The 18,347-nt window shown below is 38.9% G+C and overlaps 1 long non-coding RNA gene across 5 annotated transcripts in view; it reads right to left on the bottom strand.

Moving 5' to 3' along the window:
- LOC114016143 (uncharacterized) overlaps positions 1-18,347 on the bottom strand; it is a 210,108-nt gene that overhangs the window by 186,258 nt on the left and 5,503 nt on the right. For all 5 annotated transcript variants that reach the window (XR_008732102.1, XR_008732103.1, XR_008732101.1 and 2 more), the window contains exon 2: positions 15,121-15,202. This is a non-coding gene — a long non-coding RNA (uncharacterized LOC114016143). The remainder of the gene's footprint in view (positions 1-15,120; positions 15,203-18,347) is intronic.

Raw genomic sequence — 18,347 nt, 5'->3', positions numbered from 1 at the left:
GAAGTAACGAGAAGAACTGGTAACCCGTTCTTGAAACATTTCATGCTGAAAATGCACACACCCCATGCACCCGTATTGGAGAAGGCTCTTTGCTGACCTGGATAAACTGCTCTTAAGCTTCCAGCTGAGACCAAACAGTCGCCCAGCCCTGCCCAGGACCCACCAGACACAGTGATCTCTGCACAAAACCACCACATCAACTTCTTAAATACACCGCAGCTTGTGGGGATCTTGGCAGATGAAAGTGATCTAAATATGAGATTAAATTATCTAGTACTGTTATTATAATTTTACGGTCCTGTCTGCATACAGTGTCTTAAAACTTTGTAAGCTCTTTTCTTGTTTGGCTTTCAGTGTCTTTAAGCATCCCGGTAAATTTATAATCCCTTTTCGTTAGCTTCTTGTTCTATCTCTTTACTTGAAGACCTGGCATGCAATGAATCAAAAAAAGGGATATTTATACCCATACTGTGAGAATGTTTACAATGTACAGAAAATTCTGTCTGTGGTTTGGTCTTTGTATATTTTCAGAATAAATGACAGTTTTCCAAACGTACTATATTACTGTTGAGTCCACAGAGTCTGTATTTATGTAACTAAAATGCTTTTATTTAGAACTTTTCAACATGCCAAAATTAAAAATATTTTAATGAATGAATCAAAGTAGTACAGCAAAGAAATCTGTAACATATTACCATTTCAAAATAAAGATTTCTGTGAAAAGCCTCTCAGATACAAAGAATCTGTTTGTTTTACAAAAAGTAATTTTGTTATTTTTATGCCCATTGTTTTAATAACAGAACTTTGATCTTGAAAATATTTTAGCATGAAACATGAATATGGTAATAGCCAAAGTTTCCATTTAGCTGCTCCTTCGTGTTCCAAGAATATTGGGTTCCATTACATGTAGTATTTAATAATTTACATATGGGCTCCAGGCAACCTCCTTGAGGTCTTAATGCAGACACTGTTTATGTTTTCCAAAATTTTCCTCAGGTACGTGGATTTTCAAACTCAAGAATATCAATAGCATCACTAAGGGCCTGACTAATTTTCCCAATGCCAAGATCTGGTTTGTAGAACATGAATGTTACGGGAGAATGTTCCAATCAATCATGCAGACATTAAGCACTCCATGAGTTCCCCACATTTTCTTTGCGGAGTTCCTTAACAGACCTAAGAAGTCACTACACTTAATGCAAGCATCTTGTATTAACTTCAGTCCTCTACAGTTTTGGAAACAAAGGAAGCAGCTCCTAATACTCCATTTCCTTAATTCCCTTCAAAGGAATTTCCCTTTTTGAAATACTTCAGAAATTGTAGCTAAAATCTGTCTCATTCTAACACATCTGCCTCCTTAGGTTACTTACAAGAGTAGGTACGTATGAATGAATGAGGCAACATCTCACCTTCCCACCCACAAATGTCACTGGGGAAAAAAAATGGAGGATTTTGTAAATTTGTCTGGCACTTCCAGATGTCAGGCAGCCCTGTCTGACCACATATGGATCGACTCTAACGTGCACCTGTAACGAGTGCAGTGCCGCTGGGACTGCCAGGCTGTGATGCATGCGTGGGTAAACCGATACTGATGGATTTATCGAGCATGTGCAAATCATCTTTGTAGCACACTGTATATCATAAGTCTAACAATTACAGAAGCATCAGTTCTGGTATATGTTCACTACCAAAATGAACCAGAGATGCTTCCGGGATTCTGCATCTGCTCCTGGAGTGAAAGCTAGTCAGGTCAGGGAGACAGTGGATTAAGTTTTGAGAAGAGATTCATCACAGAGAAGTTAAAGATGTTGTGCTAGCAGCACTGAGGGTATTCTAAGCATCCTGGTGGCAACCAAATTTGATTTAAAAGCAGTTGTACAAACACAGCTATATCTGGACCAGATAGCATCTGCCTTAGAGGGAGGCTGATGTTAGGCAGAATGGTACTCTGGGCGGATATTTATTCTTCATTAAGCAAGGTTTCTGATATGCTGAAGCCTTCATCCCATCCCGAATCAAGTTATGTGTGCAATCCTTGAGCTTGCACACCTTTCCAGGTTCCTTGAGGTGAATGAATATATCTTACAAATGTTTATATGCCTCTAACGACACCGCTCGAAAGGAAGCTGAATATAATAAATTCTAGTTAATCTTGATGAATGGGTTAGAAAGCATGCAAGAGAGAGCTGGCAAAAGCACTACTATTAGACATTTCCATTATCATTAAACATGTCACCTTGCCCTTGAAAGCAGATTAACATCAACACCTCAGAAAAAACACTGGAAAATCTCCAGCATCACCTGTGACCTTGCAGTACTTGCAAGGTCCATGGCAACTGCAGAAGGCAGCGAGTCTTCCAAGCATGTTCTTTACCCTCCAGTTATCAGCACCATTAACGTTTTAGAGGGCTACAAAATTAGGAAGCTACTTTCTTTTCTCCCACTCCCCACCAGCAAAGAGGACATACACTTGGATTTAACGTGTGTCTGAAAACAGTGATATATTTATTTCCCAATTAGAAGAGAAGCGTAGTTTTCCACTAAGGATCAAGAAATTCGTACGTGCAGCACGCTCTGGTCACTCTGCCCACGCTCTGGGCAGAACCTGCCCATCCATCCTTTGAAGTCAGTGATTCTAACAAGGAGATTCTGCGCTTGGAGTGATGCTGGCTTAGCATGGACTAAAGTAAACAATATAATTATAATCCAGTTACTGATCCTGAAGAAGTCTGAATCATCTCCTTTTAGATGTTATGTCCAAGTAAGCTGAATCATCCTGGCAACATAGGAAAGCTTATATTGCTACCGAATAGAAATAGTCTTCTGCAGAGCCCAGGACATTTCCATCTATTAAATATCTGGAATAGTTCAGTGCAGCTACTTTTACATGTAAAACACAGTTTCTGGGGCACACACTGTAATGTGCTGTCCTCACGGGCCAAAGCACAGCTGCAGCATCACACCTCCTCCTCCTCCTCCTCCCTCTTCCTCCTCCTCCCTGCCAGCCGAGCTGGGCACCACAACTCCTACGTGCTGCTGAAAGCGCCGGGGCTGCAGGCACAGCCAGCACCGCATCTGTAGCGGCCCAGCAGTACGGATATGGGTCAGAGCCACCCTCTAGCAGGGTCTGGGTGGGGACGCAGGTATAAGTGCTGGCGAGCTGTGGCCTGGCCAGGCTGCGCCAGCGCTCCCTGTTCAAGGAGGAAAACCATCTGGATTTCACAGTTCACAACTGGGGCAGGCATTCCAGGGCAGCCAGGCTCCCACTGACTTTCACTTTGTTTTCTTTAAAACAGACTGAATTGCTGTCAGCTTCCCTATGACTTTCTCCTGTTTTAATTTATGTCCCATGCAAACTCCGCAAACATTTTCCACTGGAATAAGCCAGGGACGGAGTTTTTCCCCTACAGCATTTGGGGGAAACTGATGACGTCATGCAAAGAAGTTTGGATTATTTCTAGTCTGAAGTTTTTCATTTTCTGTTAAATAAAAAAATAATTTACTTTCATTTTCAAGTTTTATTTTGGCTAAAACTATTGTTACCAAGCAACAAAGAAGGATAAAATTGGAAGCTTTTTGAAATTACTGCTACATTTCTCAGATCTCAGTTAGGCTTATAGTATTAGACATAGCTCAAGAGGAAATCAGCAGAACATACATAATCACTGGTTTACTGGTACATTAAATACCAGGATGCAAACTATCCTGACTACATGGTTTTGCACACATCTGTGTCCATGTATGTTTGATTTTCTGATATGAGGAGAGTTCTCCAAGAGTTTAGTGAGTTACTGCAGCAGATCAATTCCATTCAGGGTCTTACTATTGTTAAAAGCAATGTCCTTAAATATCCCTGCAATTCTAGCTTTTTTCTAGTATTAATGGCTTGGGAAATGGACGGCAATTTTGTGTGATTTGAGTGGTCACAGCAGTATGGCATATATATTTGTCTCAGTTTAAAAAAGGAAAAAAAAAAAAAACCAGCCACAAGAATATTTTAACGTGGCAAAGTGTCACATAGCCAACAGAAAATATAATAAACTTCCATGCAACATATCACGTTCATTGCAACTGTACAATCTATCTCCATATTTACCTATTGCATGGGTTTTTCAAAGGGAAAATTTCTGAGCATAATTACTTTGTCCACTTTAATATAACCAGGGTGCACTTAACAGAAAATTGATTTTTACTCAACCATTTAACTGCCTCCTTTTAAGATAAACTACATGGTGAGATGGATCTGTGGATATAGCCTTGCTATGACTTTATCTAAAGGTAGATTGTGAAACTAGAGAAAATAATACACTTAATTGTTTCTAAATATCCAGAACACAATCACATGCAGACCTCATCATTACTGAGTCCTCGCAAGTGAATGTGACCTTTGTGGCTGTTCCCCTTCTGACACAGCAGTGGGTATAAATTGTTTTCTTGGATACCCTGAAGGGAAACCAGAACGTGACCATTCTTTTCTGTTCCACTGCTGTCTAGTGTCATGATTTCAGAGAAGTAGCCAGAGACTTCCACCAGCAGACAAGGAACAGAATTCCTCCAGGGAACCCTGAGATTTGCAGGACACTGACTTTTCCATTTCTGGGCTGCTTGACAGTTTCTGGTCTTTTTCTACTTACAGAGTTAAATAACAAAATGTCAGTGTTTTCAGAGAAAAAAAAAATCATAAAAATATGTTTGGGATTCAGATGTTATGTTTCAGGTTTTATTTTTAAAAAATCTTGAACTGCTAAAAGAATTTCTCACAAAACCAAGCAATTTTGTCCTAAAATTTCATTTTTAAATATCTAAATATTTTATTTCAATAATTACATTACTGAAACTTTATTTTTCTCCCCCAAATGAAAGTGCAACTTGATTTTGGTTGAAACGCTGTTTCATATAGGGGAGAGGGATGTCTTCCGCAAACTAATCAATTTTTCAAATTAATCAGGTTCACCTTTGGGTTTAACCCATAAGCATGAACCTGTGTTATCCCAGACACCTTCAGAGTAACTCTGAGTCCAAAAAAGTTTCAAATTAGTGAGAAAGACTTGAGAAGATTTAAAAAAAAAAAAAAAAAAAAAAAAAAAAAAAAAGTGATTCCAAGACAAATTTTTAAGCATCAGATAGGGAATTCAAAAAATGACTGGAAAATCAAATTTATTTTTTATGCTATCTCTAATCATCAAAGTCAGTAAACACCAGCTGAGAAACTTGTTACCAGAGTCAGCTGAAGGCACTGTTGTTTGAAAGATCAGGCTCATGTCCAACCACAATTTTCTGTCTTTCTTATAAGTAAAGCAACTTCCATGATATATTTAAAGTTAAATCCCCAGATCCTCTCTCCACCCAGTTTAAAACTCTTTCGATTAAGCTCTGAAGAATTTTACCACAAATCACATTTAAACATTACAAAAATATGGCAAGTAGGATTCCTTTAAAATTCTGCAATGAATAAGATATGTAATGTGAGGTTTTGTAATTCTCAGGTGAAGGTTTGTGAGTTCAAATTGCAAAGTTTCCAAGAACAGAAGAGGAGCAAGGTCTGGAGGATGTAATCATGTTCAGTAGATTAAATGATACTGCAAAAGAATATACAAATTAGGAGCAAATAATTCATTATTCGTGTCACTGAAGAACTCCTCAAGAATCCCACAAAATCTTTTAAAAAAATGTCTTGAGCACCAGAAAACTTCGTGTTCTAACTAAATTGGTAGGTCTAATAATAGATGGAACATAACCTTGTCACTCCAAATGAATTGCTTATTTGGACAATGATACAACATTTAACGCAATTATAAATAACTCCCTACCACACCACAAACAGTCCAGGAAGCAATATATGTGTATTTAAACAAAACTTATATATCACCACCGGGTAAGATAACCAGAACACACATGGTTTCTAAGTGTTTTGCAAATCACAGGATGCTTCCCTAAGTGCACTCAGAAGTTGCAATTAGGTGGACCGTTACCTTTGATAAATGACAACACATTTGTTTCCTTTGACAAAAGAAGGACCTGAACAGCACTACAATCACCTCAGTGCCACTGGTGAATTCATTAGCAGCCACAAGCAAGTCCACTTGAAAATTATTTCTTGGAAGAGCTTTAATGAGTTTCTACAGAATTATTTAGGAGGTGTCTATCATGGCTTGCTATCCAGTTGCATGAACAACAGGGTTTCTGGGTCCAAATGAAAATATGCTGCAGTTGTCACAGAAAATTCTTATTTGACTAGTATTAAGAACAAGACATAATATACAAAGTCCTGCCCTGCTTCGGCCTTATGCCAAAAGCCCTGAAATTGCACATGATTAGAACGGTTCCTTCAGCCTTTGGAGGCAAGCATTACACAGGACTAACCACTTGCAGACTTCTGCGCTGATTCTGAAATAATGTAATTTGTACACTGTGAACTGTTCTAACTTACTTTTCTTTACCCTCCTACCTGCCTCCTGTTTTTCAATACACCTGAAATGCATCAGTTAAGGGTAACCCCCAACAAATAATGCTATTGTTTCCTGGCAACTGTACTTTTTCCATTAAAAAAAAAAAATCAGTCATACAGTTTTTTCCTCAGGGCAAGTCTAGCCAGTTAATAATTAAGTAACTGCATTGCTTAACTAGTTAGAGGAACTCTGATCCATCATCAGTCATCACCTGGTTTCCAATGTATTCAGTGAAAAGATATGGCTACCTGCTACCTGCAAGGGCAAGTAGCCCCACACAGCTCATTTCCAAAGCCACGGCAGGGGACGGGGCTGTGCTGCAGTACACCAAGCCCCATTCCTACCACCTGCCGCTAACAAGACAGCAGGATCTGCAGTGTTCTGCAGCCAGCTCTCCACCACCCTGAAGGTATTTCCAGATGAGAGTCTTCCTAGGAGTAGCAGGGACTCCTCAACCACTTTTCGAGAAGTCCTGGCACTGAAACTTTTCAGGTGTGGCAGCAGCATGACAGTAAAGCTGTAGTGCTGCAGGCAAGGAAAGCAGAGCTATATAGGGATGTAGGTTCTTCACATGGAGGGTTCAGACTTCTGTGGATTTTGTAAGATGCCTGCTGAGGCTGGGATAGGAGCCTATTCTGGGCACGGAAGGCCTTGTTTACACAAGGATGCCAAAAAGCTCCCTAAGGAAGGATCTAAATGTAAACTCGTTTATGTGAAATGTGAAAACTAACTGTGAACTCACATAGTTGCCATCGCCCTGTGGCAGTACAGAACAGTCTGTCTTTTTATTTAGGCATCCCAAAGTCATCTGCAACCTGGATCTTTTTCTCAGCTGTATGTTCACAATGACTAAATTAAAAAGTCAAAACACGCAAAGAGCAAACTACACTGGACTAAATCAACCTTGAGCAAGAAATGCACAGTGACTGCTGCAGAATACATTGTGCTTCTTAAAGCCCAGGGACATTCAAATATTGTCAGTAGCACAAAAAGGTGCTTCTTTCCTTGCCTTGTGCATAGCAGGAGACAAATGAACTCTGACGTCTCATTGCAGATCATCACGGAACAACGACAACAAAGGTGCTCCATGTGCCGGCACAGGTTACTCATGCAACAACTACTTAGTCTAGCGAGAACAAGGGTGCCCCTCTCTATGAACCCTAAGTCTGGTTTATATAAAGTCTGATGTTTTCTTTCATAAGACTGCTGTTTCCAGAGACTGGTTTATTCTTGCTAGGATTAAGTAGATAGCAAGAATAACATGCTGCAGCATATGTTGCCAGCCAATTAAAGCGGATCGTGGCCTGACACTGATAATAGAGATTCTGCAGAATATTGTTCAGATTCCTAGACAATAAATCTTAGAAGTAATGTCTGGGATATTGTTCCAGTCCAATAGCATCTCTCAAACGTTTGTGCAATGGTATATTTATACAGCTAGTTTTCTTTGGAGCAATGGTCTCTCTAGACTGATCTAAGGAACTCAAAAGGTTGAGCCTTGAAGCCTGTCTTATTATGGTTCCTCTCTAATTAATCAGTACTGAAAACAAATAAGCAAATCACTAAAAAAAAATAAAAAAGACTGCAAAAACACAGCATAAATTTGTGAGTCATTTTTAAAGTCAAGAGTAATTCTTCTTCATAAGGATTTTGTATGAATCCACATACACTACTTACAGCCAGGGATTCCATCCTGACCTCATTTTATTTAATTACTGCATTATAGTTACAATAGTTTGTAATATTTAAGTCTCTATTTATTAACTGTTTTCTCTGCCTTTCTCTTATATGTTCTTGTTCTACAAGCATAAAACTTTCATAGTATGAACTTTTCTTCAAACTTCTATACACATAATCTTACTAGTACAGAAACATGTATATGTATCACAGTTACCCAGAATGACCACAAAGGCCTGTTCTAGAGATACAGGATGCGCCTAAGGAATAAGAGATTAACTCAACATCCATTTTCCACTCATGCTACTGTTGCTGAAAATAGCAATGGCAGGTTTTAGTGCTAGTCCCTGAAAGTGGGTGTTTCCAAGTGTAGGTTGCAGAAGATAACAAGACAAGTGCTGTCTACACTACCATTTCTGCCTTTAATGGGTTTTGTTTACTAGGTCTACATTTTCTCAATAAGGTTAGGTGTAACGTTGATAAATGGCTGAAAGTACAAGGCTACATGTGAGCAACCTGGGGCTTAACTGAGCTGTTCCACTCAACTGCCATACGATTCTAGAAGTCATTTCAATCACCTTGCACGAAAACCTGCTTTCTAGATAAAAGCTTGGCATTGCAGTTGAAATCTGAGGGCTAACACCCAACATCTGATCATTTTAAAAACAGATAACAATAATTATGCCTTTTTCTGTATTTTCCATTATTTTGAATTTCTTAGAATATGAAATATTTTCAGATGAAATATGGAACTAATAGTTATATCTTAAAATTTCAGACATCCCTCTGTTATAACTCTGAATAGGACTGTCAGTTGTAGAAGGACGTGTAGCTGAAAAGAAATTCCTGTAATGACGTCTTTTGATGTGTTCTGGGCCAGTGATGTGTCTTCCAATGCAATATTTTTTTCATCCTAAAAATGACTCAAGAAAAATCTCGCAACTCAAGGTTATAGGAACAAAGGCTGCCTTATTTGCCTTGATTTTTCTCCAGCAGAAGTGCAATACCATACATACTGCATAGACTGAAGCTGACTCATCTTCTAAGCAGACATCTATGCTGTTGAATGAATCAAGTACTCGTTTGTTAGCCTTTTGCAAGGGAAACCTTTTCACAAATCATGTAACTCTGCTAGTGAAGAGGGTCTTATTTTCAGGACAGATAAAGCAGATATATTGGTGGCTGGAAGCAAAGTTAAATGCAGCAAATCAAGCACCCTACCTGAACCAGTGACACGACAAACCCAGAGGCAACAATCAAGTCTGCCCAGGAGCTTGATTTTATCAGTGGGTTCCCAGGTAAAAGAAATACTCTAAATGGTTATGAAAGCACTTTCACAATACATGTCTTAGAGTACGACAAGATTCTTACTAAAACATAATTTGGATTTACAAAACATCCATCATCTGGATGTTTTGACTGATAAAGAGGTAGTAGAGGTTTCTCCTCAGAAACAGCTAGCAGACATCTGGATAAGCAACAACATCAATGTATTTATGCCTGTATGACTCAGCCCTAATGTCAGCTCAAGTTCACATAATACTCCTCTGAATACCCATAAACATGATAACTTGGCTACAGTCAAAAGCAACAGCAGTGGAAGTACCATGGAAGAGGGTCAAGAGCAGCAGCTGCTTTCCAGTAACACCAGCAAAAGTACAAGAGTTTTTATTTGCTAAATCTTGGTCAGTCAATAAAATGTCCTCTGTTTATATCTTCATCATTTAAAATACTCGTGAAACCTAAAATGTGCCTTCTGTATTGCAAGAGCAAGAACATATTACTGTATTTATATGCATTTCCATCAAAAACCTGCAATAAGCATCAATGCATCAGATCTCCCTTCTCCCCTCCCCCACCTCAGAATTGTTGAAAATGAGCTAGAAAATAGTTCACTAGTTGTCTGAAGGGAAACCCGCTAATTTTGGTGTAAATGATTGCTTGAGCACAGTTGTCTGACACTGAGCACTTATCCAGGCCTTTGGAAACCATGAATAAATTTCAATTGGGTATGCGTAGAGAAACTTCTACTGCACGGTGTGACGTACTAATATATATTTGCCTAGAAATCTAACACAGAGCTTAATAATGTAAATCTAATGTAGAAATTACTGGTGGAATACAATGTTCCTAATGAGCTATGTATTAAATATATGAAATAATGTGATGACTTTTAACTCTTGTAGTTAAAATGTTTTATGAAAAGTGGCTGGTCAGTAGAAACCAGTGCTGAACGTACTGTCCATGGATGACTTCGTCTAGTTTCACATCTGCGTAGATCAATTCTGAGTGACATTTTTGAGTGAAGTAGGAGTATTCTAGCAGGAAGAGCTCATTATATCTGGTAAGAAACAGTTCCTTTCAGTGTTGCGTCAAGACCATATTGAGATCTACCCGTAACATTTTTATGACATCCACTTGCTCTATGAAAATGGTGCAAGTTGATTTCTACTAATTATGTTCACAGGGAAATGGATTTCAAGAGCCTGCAATACTTTCCAGAAATGTTTTTTGCCTTCAAAAGACGACAAGCTTTGCAAATTGCACCACAGGTTTTGCCTAGCCTGCTAAAGCCACTATGCATTATTGAGATTTTATCAGTCTAATTAGAGGCCTGATTCTGCATAATGGTTTTTGTGCTTCCCAAAGTCACAGGTTTCAAATAAACAGGTGATGACCTCCATGACTGCAATGCTACAGTTCTGGATAGGACCCATAATGAAACAATTAGCATTAAAAAAACCAGCATAAAACTTGTGCTTATTAGGCTTCACCAGCCTTTCTCTGGGCCGCGTTGTTTAGAAACGATTTATAGGGAAGAAAAGAGGAAAGAACTGTTGGTGAAGTGAATGCAAACGGTTTCATGAGACAGGTAAGATTTGTGTGACTGTACATCTATACAATCTAAATTCCTCATGCTGCAGACAGCTGCCATAGATATCTCTTACTTAGCACACAGGTGTATCAAAAAAACACTTCAGGTAATCGAAATATTATGTAGACTATTAAGAGCCCGATCCAAAGCCTATCGATGCCAGCAGAAAAACCAAAGTGTCACATGCTATGTATGTTGAGTAGTCTGAACTGTAATACTAGAAGTACCTTATTTCCTTTGGAGAAGCCACAGACAACCCCAAAAGGCCATAAGAAACAAAATCCTTAAGAAACACTCCGGAGCAGCAATTTTTGGTGAAGAACACCATCAAACACTTATTTTCTTCTGAAAAATCAGAGCAGTCACTTTATTCATATGTGGAAACACAACCTCCCCGCTCTGTTTAATGTCACAAAAATGCTAACTGCTTATGGGGGAAATATTAGATCAATGCTAAAAAACAGCTGGGAAAGACCAGGGGAAACATTGCACAAGATCTGCAAGTACTTTGTGGAATATTTAGTTGGCACTTTCCTGGAGTGTTTGTGAGCATTTTCTGATATTTCTGAAAGCATGCTGGGAAAAAGTTATGGGAAAATAACAGTCAAGTAGTAGAGCCATATGAAAAAAATCAACAACAAATAGTAATGAAAGAAGTTAATTTATCCCCCAGATAAATCAATGCTAAAGTAGAAATCGACTGTGTGCAATAGGATTTCTTCCTAGGAAAGCACAAGGCTAAGCTGCGTGTTGTTTCTATAATCAGTTCCCTTCACTACTCCTCCCACCAAGTTGCTAGCTTCCAGCAGCAGATGAGAGAGGCATCAATGTGTCTACTTGTTTCAAGAAATCTGCCAGTCTCCTACCTTCCTCCCTCTTGGCCTATCATTAACTTAAATCAGCTTTTGTGGATTTTCAAGAATGCATGCACTGTTTTAATGAAAACAGCTGGCATTCTGTTGTGCAGAACCAAGTGGCATTTAAGCAATCTATGTTCACTAGAGTTGTAGTTCTCTCCTCAGATCTTATCACTTGAGATATATTTCTTCTTCACAATTTTAAGTAGGATTAAACACCCCTCTCGCCGTGTCCTGCCCCATGTGGGACAGTCTTTCCAAAGAGGAGAAGCAGCTTCCCCCAACACAGCAGCTTCCCTAACACTGCACAACACAGCCTCCACACCTCTCCACTTTACTCTTTTGAAGTTTTCTCCATAGGTTCACAACTTTTAAAGGTATGTCGACCATATCTTGCAGCCTCCTCTGCTCCCCTTTTCCGCGTCACTTCAACGTTGCCCTCCTGTGCAGAAACCTCAGTGTTTGAGAATAGACATAGTCTTTGTCATCATGACAGACTTGACTCTAGAGACCAAATTCTGCAAAACGCCACCAACAGCGTGCAGACACAGTTTGAGCATTAACATTTACCAGCCAAGGCCCCAGAAGGGTGTATATTCCAGTAAGAAGCCAGCCCCTTGAGCAATATAAAAGGCCTGCCAAGGACAGCCAAGTAAAACCAGATGCTGTGAGTTGGAAAGACACAGAATGGTAGTCACACTGGTAGGCAATGTGAGATGAGAAAATAAGGACAGGACAAGGAAATGAGTGGAGAAGTGAAAGAAGAAACAAAAGAAGAGCATCAGGGAGAGCACTGACACGGGCAGTATGAAAAAAACATACGACTGGCTATGTAGGAAAGTAAAGTAAGGAAGACATCAGTGCAAAAAAAGAGAAAAATGGGGTTTAGGCATATATGACCAAACTACTGCTAACTGTAATACAGTTGGCTGCATCACAGGTACTTTAGTAATTGGGATCTGTTAGACAAGAATGAATGATCTCCAAATGTTTGGAAAAATATGGCAGTATGAATCACAGTATTTGACTATATAAAAAAAAATAAACCTATGACCTTACCATTATTACCTAGTTTTACTTTTGCCATTAGTCTAAATGGTGCCATCCTATTTCAATCTGTTTGCCTTCAATAAATTCCTGATAACTGCATATGTGCTAATTTTACACAGTAGAGGTCAATACTGTACTTTTATATGATAACTGAGGCTAATACTGAGGGAATGGCAAATGTACAACTTAAACAAATTTCAGCAAATTGAAAGAGCTTTGCACACCTCCTGAAATAATTCCTAACAGCAGTTCAGCACACTAACCTTTGCCTTTAGAATTGCTATAGTCAGATAAATCATTTAACTCTACCATCAAGGCTGTTACCTTTGGCTTTTTCCATTACTTTCTGTCTTGTTATTCAATGACTTAAATCAGTCACTAGAGCCTACTTCATCAAGCTTCAATAATCTATAAAACAACAATCTATACAATGTTTTTCTCATGATTTTTCACCAGTCAGTGCAGTTTTCTTTACAAACATTACTGAATTTCTCTTTACATTGCAGGGGAAAAAAAAGTAAACTTCCACAGTGGCTAATGAAAAAAGTATTGGAAGGCATAAAGCTATTGCAGAATAAACCCACATCTTTAGGCAATACCTGCCTTCAGAACCAAATAAATCAGTATTCAGAGACTGGGCTAAAGGGACAGGCTTTGGAGCTTGAGTTACTTGGAGCGGTAGCAGTACACATCCACTCTGTCTGTATATAGCCAGAAACACAGTGCGGAGCCACCAGTGCCTCACATCTCAGGGTGACACAACCAGCCTGCTCTTCGCTACAGGTTTTATGACCAAAAAACAGACGGAATAGGAAAAGCACCTCCCATCCCCAACATACAGCTGTTTAAGTAGGAAGTGTCAGGAAGGTCCTTGCAGCAAATTTTTGAAGATGCAGGATGCTAGGTGCAGTTACAAGCCATAGCTCACAAATGGTAAGCAGGTTTTTGCATTGGCCTTAAGTACCCTAGGTGAAGTCTCCCTGACTTTATGGCACACGGTCCTTTTACACAGAGCAGTTATTCTAACCGGAGCATGGAAAAATCTTGTAGTAATCTCTATAAATGCTGTCTAATGGAATATGAATTAGCAGAAGATGTAGAGTAGGTATGGGACCAAACTCACAATGTCTTCACTGTTAGAAAGCAATGTATGAACATAGAGTGTAAGCCATCATATTGAAAACGATAATCTTCCTAAAATAGCCTGCAGGAGCAAACAGCTACAGAAAGGGATTTGTTACCAATAATAAAACACTCCGTATTAGTTACTAGTCAGATCTTCTCCTGATGTTTAGCAGGATTCTCAGCTTTGCAGTTTGGGAGAAAGCCTTGATCCTAAATTAATTACTGAGCTTTCAGCCTCCTAGTTTAGCTACACGGTGAAAAACATGAGATGCAGTGAAAGAGAAGGGAGAAGAGAAGCAGTACCTGTGGAACTGCTATTCAAACCATTTTCACAATTTTATTGCCATTGTAATATCAACAGCAAATTTCACTGAGAAGTATAAAAGTGGTGCAACTTGATTAATTCTGGAGCTAGCCATGTCAACATATTTTTTGGAAAAGTCAGGGATATAACATTAAAGATTCCTGCACACCCCACCCCCCCAGCTCTTTTCCTGGAGGAAGGCTTGGTCCAAAGGAGCCACGCAGTGGCAGACCAGCATGCTTAGTGCATGAACCTCAGCTCTGCTTCTGACACGTGTCTGGCGAGGCTGTCGCTAGCTGTTAGTTATCTTACCCTACTTCAGGCCCTGCAAATGTCTCTACTCCTTTATCTATATGCTAGGGTTTGGAACAAACTGTGAAGGACACTAACTAGTAAAAGTATGAAAAGCAAGTGAGAAACAGTGACCATAAATAGCGGAATTTGTGACCTTGTAGGTGTCCCCAACACCACTTAACCCAGATACAAATACAGCTCTCTGAGGACACAAACACATCACAGCTCCCACACGGGACCCACATTGCTCTCCACAGAGGTCTCCTCACCTCCTAGAGGATGCCACCCGCTCCCTCTGGAGCCTCCGTTTGTTTCCTTCTCTTTTCTTTATGATACCCACAGCATTTCCTAGGACAGAAACGTCCATCCCCATCTCCATCCCCCTCTCTACCAAAGCAGCCAATCCTACTCACAGACATATGCCCTGGAGAGAGAAAACTAGCCATATGCTGAATATGGAGCGTGGTCCTCATTTCAAACTTGACTTACTTGGATTTCCACGCTGGTCCTCTGCTCTAAACCATCTTCTCTTCTCCAAAATCAGAAGCTGCAGCCTCATTAGTAAGTTCTCCTAAAAACCCAAACAAATAAAAACCAGTCACCTTCATGCTCTTGGTGACTTGTCCTTTATATTATTAGACCTCATTGAAAAAGCTAAGATCAAAGACTGTCTTTGACAACAGTCCTTGTTTTGCTTTTAATTAAAATATAGCAAAGTGATGATAACAATACAGCTAATGCTAATTTTTCAGATAACATATTTTCCTTGTGTTTTTATGTGGCATCCTGGTTAACAAAATGTTTTCTTCTTCCAAACTTTCAGAATCAAAAATTTTATAAATTTCAATACAATGTTGAGAAACAAATTGTACAGAAAATTTACCCTTGCATTTAGAAAATGTAAAAAAAATGTGGATAATATTTCCTCATGATGATCTGTTTCTAACTTTTTACAGTGACAACAAATTTGACATTTCAAGGACTTTTCCGAAAATCCTGCTTTTATTTTTTCAGTCGGATCTAGTATTTATATTAAAACCTGTTTTGCCAAGAGGCTCACATTCTGTCACTGACAAACATAGCAGAGACTGCCAAAATAAAAAGATACTACTTTTCTTCATTTTAGAACATTTGTCAAGGTTCAGAAGAGATCTTAGAAACACCAACTATACTTTTAAACTAAATGTCTAAAATATTAAGTACGTCCTGAAATTTCATCAATATTGCAAAACCACAAAGGGGGGGGGGGGGGGGTGGTGGTGTTGAAAGCTGCCTAGATCAAGGCATTTGAAAAACAAAAATAAGGCTAAAACTGAAACAGTTATGAACACTACACAAAATGTTTTTCATTAGAGCAAGATAGCCATGAATATTAATATTTAACTATGTAAACTGAATGGATCTGATGCAGCATCTTGTGCAGCAGGACTGCACTCAAGTTCTGTGGTGCTAAAAGCACAAATATGGATTTTAAAAGCTCCTGACACTCCACATCATTGCACAATTAGGATGTTACATAAAACAGCCACAAGCAGAGAGGCCTTGGAGGTCTCTGTACCTACTCAGCCATCACTCCTCAAGAAATTTAAAGCTCCTGAAGGACTCGGCTCATGCAAAGCTGGTAAGTCTTCATAACTTCAAGTGTGTTCTTCTCTTTAAAGAGATAAAAGCCCCAAACCTCTTCATGTTTAAAAAAAAGTACCTTTTGCTTCTTAACATCAAAACTGGGTTTGTTCAGTAGCTAGGATGTACCTTCTTTATTTTTCTAAACTGAGTGACCTGTCTCTAGGTCACACACAACTCCTGTCATTTGCACTATTTCGAATTGAGAGTAAATATTGATGCATATTAATGAGAAAAATAAAGGCTTGACCTAGTATAAACTTAGCATATGACTTATTAATCCACTGCCTTAATTCAACAGGGACTAAATTCTTAAGATCTTTGATCGTTAATATTAATCAAAACTTTAACTTGCATCAAGAGGTTTTCACACTGACTTAACAGTTCCCCGACTCTAGCTTTCCTGGCAAACATGTCACTGATTTAAGATCCCTGAATACAAACATTAGGCTTTCAGGAATAGATCTGTAGCTGTATGCATACTTTGGATTTTCTGATGTGGGAAGTTTCCTACAGGCATCTTCACTTTCTATCCCATGTATATCTATCTGCTCTTTCAAGCTCATCATTTCTCTAAAATGTCACTATGACGTTATTGCACATCTCTGCATAGGCTGGGATAAACAGTTGCAATACACCAAGCAGAACACTGATGCAAAATCTTCCCACATGAAATGTTTCAGCACTTAAAGGATATAACTCTGGTAAGCTCTCGTTGAGCTCCCAGAGTGAAACGAAGAGCACACATACCAAAAAGCAATTCTCAACCTTTCCTATCAAAAGTCCAGACCACACGAGACGTTTTCAACCTGCATACCCAGTTTGATGCCCATCCTAGCCTGATCAAAGTAGGTTTTTTAAAAAAGGATTAAACTTATTTTTGTTACAGTATTTATAATCACCTATTTCAATTATTAAAGCTTTCCTAAAATTGCACACAACTTCTTTTTTTTTTTCAATTGGCACATTCCACACACTCATCGTATTTGCTTCTTCTCACCAGGCAAATTTTGTCACATCTCTGCTTTAAATTCACGAAGGCTTGTTACACCTCTCTACACACAGCTTCATTTTATCCCAACTCCCCTCCCAACAAGAAATAAGGAAACAACTCTGAAATCACTGCTTACTATTTTAAGCACTGGGACCTTCTTTTAAAAAACTGGTGTTTTAGAACAATATAAATTCCACAGAAAAGCCAAGAGCACCGAAATGAAAAGGCTTTCTTAAGGCACCACCATTTTCCAACACACCTTGATTATTTAAAAAAAAAAAACAACCCCTCAATTGGGATCAAATTAAAGGTCATCAAGTTCAGAATCCTGTCTCTAAGAGAAATCAGCTGGGGATACTCATCTTGCACAGATAATGGCACAGTCTGTTTGCAGTGATTCTCTCCCAGCTTCAGGCAATGAGTAATTTAGAAACTTCTAGAGACAGAGGTCAGTAGCAACAGCTGGACTTATCATCCAAAGATGCTCTGTGCCCTCCCTGAACCCATATATAGCTGTGGCCTCTACAACATCCTGCTGTAGTGCTCAGCAGGCAAAACAGGATTCTCTAAATGTTTTGTTTCTATCTTGGAGTTCACCTGATCCAGAATGTAAGGTTTTTTGTGTTTTTTTTTTACTTAATGGTCTGGGCTTTCCACTAGGCTTCTGTTTTTGAACAAAGGCATATGTTTTAAAAGGGATTTTTTCCTTGGTTTATAAAACTGTAAACAGTGCTGTAAATACATAAGCAAGGCAACTGCTTACCTAACGAAACAGTGGATGATGACAAAAGCCTGCTTGTCAAATACACCTTGTACAAGTATTAAGAACTGTTCATTTTGGAAACAGTACAAAAGCATCCTGAGATAAAGCAGTGTTGCTGATGTGGAAAAAAACAGTAACATTCCACATCATTCACAATCATCCTGACAGTATGAAAGGTGAATTACTTTCCATTCCTGTTCTTGAAAACAATATTATTTTTCACATTTTAAAAGAAAAGAGTTGGACTTCAAGGCTTTCAGAAATGCTTCTATGTGAATGCACAGTCACAGGTAAAGTTTCACCTCTTCTTTTATGGTGCCATATAGCCAATTAAGG

Source organism: Falco cherrug, chromosome 4, assembly GCF_023634085.1.
Source record: "Falco cherrug isolate bFalChe1 chromosome 4, bFalChe1.pri, whole genome shotgun sequence".
Taxonomy (NCBI): Eukaryota; Metazoa; Chordata; class Aves; order Falconiformes; family Falconidae; genus Falco; species Falco cherrug.
The sequence above is the reverse complement of the archived record's forward strand: the minus strand, read 5'-3'. Positions and strand labels throughout refer to the sequence as shown.